The sequence below is a fragment of the Triturus cristatus genome, chromosome 5_1 (genome assembly GCF_964204655.1).
Source record: "Triturus cristatus chromosome 5_1, aTriCri1.1, whole genome shotgun sequence".
In the NCBI taxonomy this organism is placed as follows: Eukaryota; Metazoa; Chordata; class Amphibia; order Caudata; family Salamandridae; genus Triturus; species Triturus cristatus.
Genome location: NC_140587.1, coordinates 624,394,921 through 624,407,482, shown reverse-complemented (window position 1 = coordinate 624,407,482; position 12,562 = coordinate 624,394,921). Strand labels below are relative to the sequence as shown.

Below are 12,562 nucleotides of genomic sequence, written 5' to 3'. Positions count from 1 at the left end.
GCGAGGGAGAGGATCAGCTGGGTGTCATCGGCGTAGGAGACAATGTTGAGTCTATGGCTTCTGATGATGGTTGCGAGGGGGGCCATGTAGATATTGAAGAGGGTGGGGCTCTGGGAGGAGCCCTGGGGCTCTCCACAGCTGATCTCGGTAGGTTCTGAGAGGAACAGGGGTAGTCTGACTCGCTATGTTCAGGCAGTAAGTAAGGAATGGATCCAGTCCAGTGCCTTTTCGCGGATGCCGGTGTCGTGGAGTCTTGCGATTAGGGAGCGGTGGGAGACGATGTCGAAGGCAGCTGAGAGGTCCAGTAGAATAAGGGCTGTGGTTTTACCCCGGTTGAGAAGGGAGCTTATGTCATCTGTGGTGGCGAGGAGTGTGGTCTTGGTGCCTGTGGTTGCTTCCATTTCTGTGAATGTATGTCTAGGCCTGTATTTAACCTAATACAATGTATATTTGACTCCGACAAGACATATAGTATTAAATGTCGCGTGTGTCAAATATACATGACACAACAACAAGGTCCAGATTTAGATGTTGGCGGGTCTTGAACAGAGTGCGCTTTTTTGGCAAGCTTCCCACCCGCCTACCTGGTGGTTCGCCCTCTGTATTACAATGTTGGCTGTTTGACGGAGTAAATACCGTCACGGTCCTGCCGTCTGGGATGTTCATCACACTGACGGTGCAAGAGGCCAAAGCGGCTGTCAGAGGTTGGACTGCCACGTTCACTGCCCGGCCAATCACGATGTGCCTTTCCGCCGACATGACTGTAGAGGTCAAGCCGCCACACATGAGTTGGTGGTTTGGAATGTCTATAAGGCACAAACACACCTTTCCTCACATTTACTCTCGCTCACAGCCATGAACCCTATCTACCAGTTGGTGCCCCGGATTCTGCTGATTGAGGTCCAAGAAAATCAACGCAGTCACGGACAGAATCAACGGTAAGCAACACCTTTAACTGTTACCTTTTCAATTACCACAGAACTGAAATACTGTAATCTTGTTACAAAAAATCATAGTTACAAGCAATAGAATACCAATATACAATTCATATGTCTGAAATATTGATAGATGAAGACATTTAAAGAAACACACCAAAATCAGCACATTGGACATACATATTTGGAGCAAGCTGCCTTCAAAGAAATATACAGTTGCACAAAAAAGGATAACAAACCAAAAAAGAAAATATATACAGGTGTGTTTAAATATGTAAGAAAACTGTAACAGCAAATTCAATTCAATTCAAATTAAGCTTTATTCTATTTTAGTCATATAAAATCATAAAAGCAGATATAACAGTTAAAAAAAACCATACTAAAACACTTTTAAAATATGTAAAATGATTCATTGTTAAAAATAATTCATCTACCATAAAAAGGGTCTGGGATGTAAAATTGTCGCAGTTGTATAGAGGTCAGGTGAAAATATTATGCATTTTATCAAACCTGCGGTACCACTGCCCATGATTTACTCAATTTTGGTTAATTCTGACAGTTAGCCCCTAACAATCTTCCTTACTCTGAGTACAATTTTTAAAAAGCTAGCCATTGCACTTACACTATAAAAGCTATCAAGTAATTGCAGGTATAGGAAGGCTGGTCAGCATTGCCTCCAGCCCCCTCCTTTTAAAAGCGGCAAAATCAATCTCACTCTTTCTTTTGCATATCATTTACAAAAAAGCACCACATGAATTGAAGATTGTGGGGATAAATCATCATCATTAGCTCTCTTGACCAGTCATTTCTGTTAGGATAGATGATCAATCGGTGGAAAGTCCAAAATCTAAACCGTGTTAACACGTGTCTATCATAACCTTTTAGACAGCATAATAAATTGGACTGAATTTCATATGTGATTAAAATCAATTGATGCTGTACAACAGTTTGCTGGGTAATTTCCAGAGTAAGTCTGTTTTCTTCCAGATGGCTCATACAATTTGTTTTTAACTCTTTCCTGGATATACAGTTAACTGACTCAGGGCAATTATAATACTCTGGATGCCGGAGATCACACATAACATTTTTTATGTATTTCAACCAAAGGATCTTAGTCGCATGATCCAGCTTTATAGAGTCCTTTAATATTTCTTGACTTAAAACCGTACTGGTTGAGGTCCAAATCCTGTGCCAGAGTAATACTGGTTGGGTTTTGATGGTGTCCGCGATATATGGAATGCCCAACTCACTGTGGCAATTATAAACAGGAATACTGCTGGGTACAGCTAAAACAAACCTTAAAAAAAGTTTTCAACACACTGTATACAGTCTGCGTCACTAAAACCCCACACACCTGCCCCAAAAATAGCAATACTCACACATTTGGCTTTATATATCTTTAGGAGTATCTCAGGAGGCCTTTTTTCTAGTTTATTTCCAATGTTGACCACCGCAGCAGTTGATTTCATAAAAAGAAGACTCCTGCTTTTAACAGCCTCTTGCCAAGAACCGGCGCCATCAATCAAGATCCCAGGTATGTAAACATTTTGGTGGATTCCACCCTACTTTCCCCAAGGCCATGGCCTGTGAATTTCTGTTTCCCTGTAACATCAAAAATATACGCATTGGGGGAAGTGCAATGTAAAAAGATGTACAAATTGCACTACACAATCTGGACCCTTAAGCTTATTCATTAGCACTAAAATCAATTTCAGTGGAACTTTACCCGTTGTCTACTGCATGTCTTGTACCTTATCCAAATTCAATAGTCACAATACTTGATATGGTGTAATGCATATGTGCACAGACTGAGCAGGAATCAAGGGCAAACTAACACACCTACAGTAACACATTTAGAAAAACAAAGGTTCAACATCAATTAGTTGGTTCCAGTGGCCCTTACTCAGATGAAAACCTGCACTGACATCAAATGGCCATCACATACTATGTTAACCAATGTATGTACTTAACCAAGTACACATTAACTAATCTAGCAAGAGTACATGTCACTGTGGTAAAGAAAAAGAAGTCTACACATTTTATTTAGAAACATTACTAGGAGTTAAACAATTGTGAATTAAATGACGAACTTGATGAAAATAAACATTTATTTGCAAAACTGAGATACCACTCTAAAAAATAAATGAGGCAAACTGCCAGTCCAAAGTAAATACGTGTCTCTTGCACTCCTGTGCACTGGCACAACAACTTGCCTCCTAAGGGACTGTCAAAGGGACATGCTCAGGAAGGGGCATCTGTGTTGCAGAGCAAGCACCTCTAGATCTTACATGGTAGGGGGTGTTGTGGTGTTGGAATGGGAGGTTTTGGGCTTGGGAGGGGAAAGGGGGTTGGGTTTTGGCAGGGGAGCCTTGTTTCTTTCTTCATCAGAACCTTTGGGCTTGGGAGGGGAAGGGAATGTTGGGCTTTGGCAGGGAAGATTTTTTTCCCTTTTTTTCATCTGTACTTTTGGGCTTGGGAGGGGAAGCGGTGTTAGGTTTTGGCAGGGGAGCCTTTTCCTTTTTTACCACAACTTTTGGGTCTTGGGAGGAAAAGGGTTGGGTTTGGGTTTCTGAACAGAGGGTTTGTTTTTAGAAATAGTCTTGGGAGGAGGAGGAAGAGATTTTTTTTATTTTGGAGGGGGGTTGGAAAGTGGATGGCATTAGAGTAAGGGTAAACAGGAAATCCTCTCGGGGAAATGGGTGGGATGTTTGGGAGGGGTTGAGGTTTGGAGGGAGAGGGAGTAGATATGTCTGCTGTGTGTGTTGAGAGTGCATGTACCTCTGGGTCTGGTGTATGTGCTGAGTGTTTTGTGGTCTGTCGTTTGCTAGGTGTGTGTTGCGAAAGTGAGCGTTGGCATTTGTTTTTCTGAAGTGTGCTTCCTAATGTGTGTGGTGTGCAGGCGTGGGTGGTTGGTGTGGTGCATGTAGAGAGGTTGGTGCATGTGTGTGGGATTTGGTGCAGTGTCTCTCAGTGTGTTGGTGATGGGTGTCAAGGATGTGTCTGGGGTGGTGGGTGTGCTGTCAGTGCGTGCGTCAGTGGAGGGGTGGTGGTTGTATCTGTGGTGGTGCGTACACTGTCAGTTGGTGTGTCAGTGGAGGGTGTTGTGGGTGTGTCTTTGGTAGTGGGTACACTGTCGGTGGAGGGGTGGTGAGTATGTCTGTGGTAGTGGGTGCTCTGTCAGTGGGTGTGTCAGTGGATGGGGTAGTGTGGGTGCCTGTAGTGGTGGGTGCGCTGTCAGTGGGTGTATCAGTGGAGGGGGTGGTGATTGTTTCTCTAGTAGTGAGTGCACTGTCAGTGGGTGTGTCAATGGAGGGGTTGATGAGTGTCTTGGAGGTGGTGGGTGTGGTGTATGCATATTTGGCAGTGTGCCTCTGTTTCTTCTTTCCTCCTCTGTGTGAGTGTGCTGCAGGGGCCTGTTGAAGTGTCTGCATGCTAATGTTTGCAAGTGCTTTGGACAAAGCAGGACATGAAGAATGAAGATGTGGAAGGGGTGAGAGGTGGGGCAGGAGTATGAGCAGGTTGCAAGGGTGCAGTCAGAGAGGAGGCCAGAGCCTGAAACAACCCCTGTAGGGCAGACATACCACTGTGAAGGCCTTCCAGGAAAGCTGATATGTGCTGCATCTGGGAGCTAAGCCCCTGGGTGACATTTAGGATGGCAATCTGCCCTACAACAATCATGCGTAGGAGCCCAATAGCTTCCTCTTTGAACGCAGCCAATGGGGCAGGTTCCTGGGGCAAAGGAGACCACACTTTTTTAGGAGTGCAGGAGCAGCCAAATGGGGGAGCAACAGGGAGGTTACAGATGGGACTCGGGTGATAGACAAGGGTACAGGTGTAACACTTTCTTGCAGGTTCTCCACCACTAGGGGATGGTTACTGGCGGACGATTCCGAAGAAGATGACCTAAAGCTGGGGACCTCGACAGCACTCCCATGACCCTCCATGAGACTGTGTCCCTCGCTGTCGCTGGTATTGGCAACACCTGAACTGCAGTAACTAGCTGCTTTCCCGTCCTCTTGGCCATGCTCTCCTTTGCTTTCTGCCGGAGATGCTGTGAAGACTTATATGATAGATAATTGTATCTGTGTAATTCGAACTGTTCATTAATATAGATTAAAATATATTTAACCAGATTTCACAATACACCTGCTTCAGGTTCTCCAACTTTGTTTAGACATTATCATAATCGCCAGCATGTATGCAACATTTCTTGTCTATTTGGTCACGGGTTGGTCATTACACATGAAAGCTACTATAATATAGATGATCTTGTCTCTCACCTATTCATTACATTTCTACAGGAACTGTCTAACACCTCTGAATTCCTTTGTTGAATAGAATAATAAACTTTGTTCAGTATAAGGATATCAACCTAAAACTAGGCCTGGACTAAAAATCCGTTCCGCTCGCGGAAATTGCGCTAATTTGACATTTTCGTGTTCCGCGGAGAGCGCGAACATGTCAATATTTCCGCAATCCGCATTTTACCGGAAATTTTTTGCTTGCTTGCACTGTAAAATAATACATTCCTGCGTGCGCGCGATCGCCTTACCTGAATCCCCGCGTTCGCCGACAAGTTTTCCCGATCCGGTCGCGTTCTCCACGAGATGTTGGATTGTTGTTAGCCATTTGCGCTGTCTCGCGACAGTTCGCGCCCGCAGTTACATCATTCGTCGCGCGATCACGTCTTTCTTCTCGCGATCATGCACCGCGAGACAAGTGAAAACAAGATGGCCGCGCCCGCAAGCAACCGCATGGGTAAGTCGGCGAGCCGCGACCACGCAGAACATACCGCGAACGGGCGGGAAAAAAACTTTCGCATCTTCGCGATATTTCCGCGTGTTTGCGGAGATTTTTTACATTTTCGCGATAATTTGCGAAAGTGAATTTCGCAAATTCCGCCCACCTTTGAACAGTGCATTCACAAAAAAGGTATTCATGTATCAATGTGTGTGTCAACAAATACTGCAATGTTGTACCAAAATTTGTATTCACTGAAAAATTGGTTTGTGATATTTGTTTGTCTAAAGTGATGTCTTACAGTTTCTCTACACTATCCCATGCATGACTCATAAGTTACCAATGCATATGTGCATCTTCACATGCTGAGCAAAACAAATATCTAAATGCACACTTTTTAGTGACCTGTTGACTACCCTCATCCCTTGCCCTGCACTCACAACTCCAGCACAGTGACATCAGGTAGGCCAGAGTCACCTACATTTTCGATTGATGTGAGCTACTTCAGATCACTGCAAAACATTGTGATCTAGTCACAGCCAAGCAACTTGCATGTTGTTAGCGGATCCCCTCATGGCCAGCTTTATTGACTTGATGCGTGAAGTCCATAGAGCCAGATACTCTGGTTGGAAATACATACCATGACTAGGCACTATGAAAGGTCTGCCATGGGTGTCAGTGAGAGTTTACTCTAGGGGGATGTATGAACATGTGTACGAGTGACACAGTCTGTGTGGTAAAATGAAAATCTTGTGGCACAGAACACATTTTTTCCCATCTGTATTACTGTTACATGGATGACACAAACATACATTTGTATGTCTATTTGTTTTGGGGAACATGAAGGTGCAGAATTGGTAAATGTTAAGAAGGGTTTGCTAGAATGTGTCTCTGCGCCATAAAATGTCCCCAATTCATAAGGACATACAATTGTTTATCTGTGCCAATCATATAACTCTACCACATATGAGAAAAAGTATGTCCTATGCCACAAGATTTTACCATACAGACTCACTGTCTGACTGCAGCCCACTTCCGCCCAGTGGCCAGTATTCAAAGTGCCAGCAGTACTAATGCAAGACACAGCTCTTTTTTAGAAGTGACCTGTTTAAAAGTGCTGAAAAATGTACCATGATAAGAAGTGTTTGGCAGAACATTTCTCTGCCCTTCAAAAATATAACTTCTAACATTGGACTGTGTCTTGCATCAGTACGTATGGCACAGGGAATACTAGCTAACGGGAGTAAATGGCCTGCAGTTTGGAACACTTCTGAATGGGAGTCAAACCGAAATGAAGTGTTTCCTCAAGAAATGAGGTAACTCACCATTTCAAATGTTCTCAATTTCTTACCATACAGGGATATTTGTGTGCGCACACCTCCAAACTTCTGTTGTCACTGAACCACATTTAATGACATCAATACCTCAGTGCGTCTGTTCATTCCTTTGCATTCGTGACTTTACCCTAACCTGGCCCATGACTCTGACACTGAGTATTGCTCATTGTCAGGTCCTGATTTCTGCAGCATGTTGATCATGATGGAAAACTGACCTTGGGCCCATCTAATTACTGATGTCAAGGCTGTCAACCACTCTTGAGGGGTGTGAGAGCTACTGGTAGTGCCCAAACTTCTGCTTTAAGAACCCCATTTAGTCTGAGAGTCTTGAGGCACTATACACGTAGCAAACATCACTTTCATTTGGTAGCTACAGAAAACATTTACACATACAGTTGTAAATACATTAGAATGTATTTTCAGAGGTAGATGATGTGACATTAATGCATTCCACAGGTATTTAAAAAGTGTACATGGATATATCTTTACATATACAGCAAACATTATCTTGGGATTGAGCACACAACACATACTAATTAATGGGGCCTTTTGATTTTTATGGGAAAGTGCTTACAAATCCCCTAGAGCATGGTCTTATATAAGGAAATAAATGTATGACACATCACATCATTCAGCACACTTCAGTCAGTAACTTAAAGGGACATTGTAGCCTGTGTTTCAGGAAATTTTTTAATGGTAGACAGATTCACATTCACAGTTCAAACATGTACCTGTTCCTCTGGTGAGTCATAGAGTTGACCACATCTTGTTGGGGTGACTTTTCACCCCAGGACCAATGGCACTGCCAATGCTGCGTTTGCAATTTTTCTCTTTCCTTTTTGTGCCATTTTACTCCTGTTTACTCCATTCGTTATCCACTCTTTCGCTCTTGAAACTCTTCAAACCATCATGCAAGGAATGCAATTTCCTAGGTTTCTAATGTTCAAAATGGGCCATCCGAACCTCTAATTGAGAACACGTACAAGCGCTGTATTCATAAGAAGCAGTTTATTTGAACCCAATGCATTTCGGGCCTTTGTGGGCCCTTCGTCAGGGGAAACTGAAAGTAACAGTAAAACATACATTAAAAAAATCATCCTCCAATTTATGTGCAAAATCACATTAAAAAATCTTTATCTTATAAAATGTCCTTCATTTCTCCTTAATTAACACATGCAATTCAATGATGTAATTTTAAGAGATAATCCCCTATTTCCTCTGGCAGCACTCGGTCTGTTTACTTTTTTATGTAACCAGATTCCACCCGTTCGATATCTCATGCGTGAAACCATTTTCACTGCAACACCCCACCTAATCTCTCTTTCTCCCCCTCCTCTCTCCACGACCCTTTCCCCAAGCACTTCCCTTTCTACTCCCCGTTTGCATTCCTCCCCGGTTGAAACACCTTTCATTAATACTCATGCACATCCTCCCTGCACCAACCTTACCCCGACTCTCTACTCATTACTTCCCCACCTTCAACACAGTTCTTTCATTTACTGTTGCTCATAAATCCTTATCTCCCCTCTGCATGCAAGCGTGAATACCATTCCCTCCCCATCCTGCTTTCACTTCACTCCTCATGAACGTACCTGCTTTCTAACAACCGTCCTTCTCTGTCCATCTCCAAAACAATGTTACCTGTCTTAGACCACCACCCAAATTTGAACCTGGCTTTCAGCCCGCGTGACCTATTACTGTAGCCACGTGATTTCCACCTCAACCACCCGTTACTCTTCCGAACCTGCCTGGGAACACTACATCTCCCATAATACACGCGTTTACTTCGCGTAATGAAAAGTCACCCAAACAAGATGTGGTGAAGTTTTAAACGTGCAGTTTGGGCTAAGCACGTCACCAGTGAGCACGCAACGATGAATTTAAAGGTTTAACAAGGACGAACGTGATGCAAATATAAGGTGTGCAGTCCGACCCAGATATGATGAGTCATAGAGTTGGCTATACAGGGAAAGGACCTCCCCTGCCAGCTTCTCCAGCTCCTAAGACTGAAGGCAGGTTCCCTTTCCCCAGAAACTCATACCATCTGAGTTCAGAAACAGGGGCAAAAGTAGAGGAGGTCTTGATGGCTGCAGTATTAGTAAGCAAGTGAATTGTTTTCAAACTGTCTCATACATGTTCACGATGGATGTGATTGTCAGCGGCGATGGACACAGCCATTGGTTGCTTTCACACAATTTAGCATATGGATGTGTCTGTCATGGAGTACAATACCCACTAGTAGGTCAAGTTCCGCCACGGACATTTGCGTACAAATGTCCTGAAAGTGAGGTCAGGCAGAAGCCATTTTATGTCTTCAAATAATGGTATGGTTACTGTTAAGAGTGTCACCGCCACTCAAAAATGAGGCTACTTTCTTTGTACATTTAAAAATAATAGGACAGTCATGTTTGTTTAAAAACGACACATATTTGTATTGTGTTAGTATTGTGACATGCAAGAGTAGCGCCTCCGCTGACACTCTTTTAGGCAAAAACAATATTTAAAAAAAAGGATGTATGACTAATACATTACAAATGTATTATTTTCCAAATTATTTTTTAAATTAATTTTGAAAGCCAAAAAAGGACATTCAGATGTTAAAAGTGGCAAACACAATTTTTACATTTAAAAAATAAAGTGAAAGCATATATATGTTGTGCACGCCATGATATTTGTGTGAAGGAGCAGAAATATGTGGAAAATGTTTTGACAATGTCATCACCTTTTTCAATTGCAGACATTTAAACCCTGTGAATGCATCAAAAACACATGGATGGATGTGTGCCATCTCCCTTCACCAAGATATGTGCCAGACACAAGTTTTATAGCTGTGAAATGTGTATTACATATTGACAGGTAAACAATGAAACACAAAGGAGAAGGCACAGAAGGTACCCTGTCGCAATGACAATAGAGTTCCCTCTCTGGCAATATAGTTTTCCACCCACCAAATGTAATTGAGTGCAAACCTTTAGTTTGGCCACGGTGGAGACTACTGTGTCTACTCCATGGCCAAACATCTCCGATGGCCCTGGGGAGTAAGGACCATCAAAGTAATGGTTACATGTCCGCCCACCCAATTTAGATTGGCGGACATGTAGCAGTTAATTTATGTTTCTTACTGCCAGGATATACCTGGCAGTAAGGAACAGTAAAACATTAGAATGTTCCTCCCACCATGGGAGAAGACTCCCAGGTTGAGGGTAGCTTTTTTAATTATTTTATTTTCAGAAAGAAAATTCCGGAATTTTCTTTTCAAAAAGAAAAAAGGATACTGTTTGCTACAGGGCTGCTTCATTCTGCTGCAGCCCTGTAGCAAACAGTAAAATGTATTAGCAGGAACTGTAACAGAGATTCCTACCAATGCCTTTATAAATGATCACCTGCTTGGCGATCATTTGTAAATTAGGGAGACTCCATTGCCATGACCGACCCATCAGCCGTCAGCCCTAATTTAAATCGGTCCCACAGTGTTTTAGGCTGATAATAGACACTGTGATAAATGTATCTTTTGTTGAGATCTAGCACATTGGAGGTATCATATCTTTCTGGTGGACACCAGCCATATGATGAGGCAGAAATTTCCAGCTTTTCTGACCTTGATGCTAAAGGTATGTGTCAGTAATACACTACTAGATGATTCTTAATACATCTTTTGCTGGATGTGTCCTTAATTAGCATGGACAAGAAGTTCAGTGACACATGGATACTTTACTGCACAAAAACTAACCTTAGAGCCATGTCCCTCTTGCAATGTGTGTTGAAGAATGTAGTACATGTAGAAATATGAAAATTCAAAAATAATTTTAAATATATATCCTTGTAACGCCTCTATTGGGAAGGTGTACAACATTTCCTAAAATAAAAATATACTACCCTTATTACATCAGGGATAGGCTCAAATGCATGGTTGGATGTACTGGCATTTGCACACATACACCTATGCCACTTTGTAATTTGAGAGTGGTAAAGGTGTTATTGGTGTGGAATTGTGTCCCAGAAGTAGCAGGGCCTTGCGTTGGTGTTGCATTATGTATGTTGACTAAAGCAAAAAAAGCACTTGAGTCAACTTTACTGTGGCATACAGAGGCGCTCTGTGTAGCTCTGCATGGCATAGTACATGTGGAGAAATGCAAGGCTGTGCAAGTTGCTGCCTTGCATTACACTGCACTTCGAAGGGTTTACAGGCGTGGAGCTTTGTTGTTCCCACGCATCCACCCAAGTTAGTTGCCTCATTGTTTGGAAGTATGGCAAAACCCATACACCATTCCAGGTGGTGAAATATGTTATAATATCATGATAACGTCCTCTTGCTATGAATCTGCATTTTGCATCACACATAGGCACTAGAATATGCTTCTGATGTTTTTGTTGTATCCCTTCCTGCACACAAAAAGAATGATGCCTATGGTGCAGCTGCCATTTACTATAGTGCAAGGGTGCCTAGATTGTAGCAGGGCTTCACACAGTAAGCATGGGCAAGGAGCGCTATAAAAAGGTGCATACATGTCTAAGTAGTTATCCTTTATGGTATATTGCTTTGATACAATGCAACACCAGCAACCTGACTTTGTGACCTGCAAGATCACATTAATTCTACATATGACACTTGATTCCATTCTCTTTTATAGACAAACACATATGGTATGGTAAGGTAAGGTAAATTTTATTATGCATGCTTAATTAAAACCGTTGCATACATTAAATACATAAAAAAAGGAAGATCCTAGTTCGTAATTCAGTAAATTAACACATTGATAAGACCCACGTTTATACTGTGAAAAAGGCAATTTAAAAGTCCTCATAAAAAAATCCACTCATGATTATTGCAGTATTCAAGACTCTGGGTAACATGAATAGCTTGATGTTCGAGTGCTAGTAGGTGGTTGGGTTGGGCTGCCAGCCTGTCATTGTCCCTCCACAGTGCTTTTTGCTGTGCTCAATACTTTGATGCAAAATGCCTGGCCTGCCGGTGAAGCTTGTTTTAAAGTGCTTGTGCAGCCATGATGTGCTCTTAAAAGATTTTACAGGACTCAAATAAAGCCAAGTTCCACTGTATTGGGTTGATTCGTGATCAGTCGGGAGGAGTTTTTGAGTCTGTTTGCAACAATGTCAAAGACTTTTGTAAGCCAGCAGTTTAGCTGCACTACAGCTGGATTGAAGCACAGCTTTACTGCCTGCCTACAAGTCCTGATGCCATACTGCCTAAATATTGGTCTTAATAAAGTTTTCCTTATGTTTCTTAAATTGTTGCAAATACTTATGACATGGATAAGGTCCTCAGCGCCATGTCCGCACAAGCGTCAGAGCTGCTCGCCACCTCTCCTTTCCCAAGGTGGTAGGAACGGGTTGATTGGGGCAACACCTAAACGGAGCCTTAACATTTTTTCCTTGGTGGCCATTTTTATTACCATTTTGAAGTAGGGTTGGGGTTCGAGGTCTTCATAGCTGTTGAGCACTACCCAGCCATGCACTCGTTTAGCAAGTGTTTATTTATCCCTAGGGCTGATATCAGTCTTGTTCCCCTTGACACTAATTTAAATGAGAAGT

General features: G+C 42.5%; 1 long non-coding RNA gene across 2 annotated transcripts in view; it reads right to left on the bottom strand.

Moving 5' to 3' along the window:
* The window catches only part of LOC146831289 (uncharacterized), a 63,676-nt gene extending 54,939 nt beyond the window's left edge, over positions 1-8,737 (bottom strand). For both annotated transcript variants that reach the window (XR_014961260.1, XR_014961261.1), the window contains exons 1-3: positions 8,605-8,737; positions 7,744-8,072; positions 2,315-2,537 (exon numbers count right to left, since the gene is read on the bottom strand). This is a non-coding gene — a long non-coding RNA (uncharacterized LOC146831289). The remainder of the gene's footprint in view (positions 1-2,314; positions 2,538-7,743; positions 8,073-8,604) is intronic.
* Positions 8,738-12,562: the final 3,825 nt, after the last annotated feature.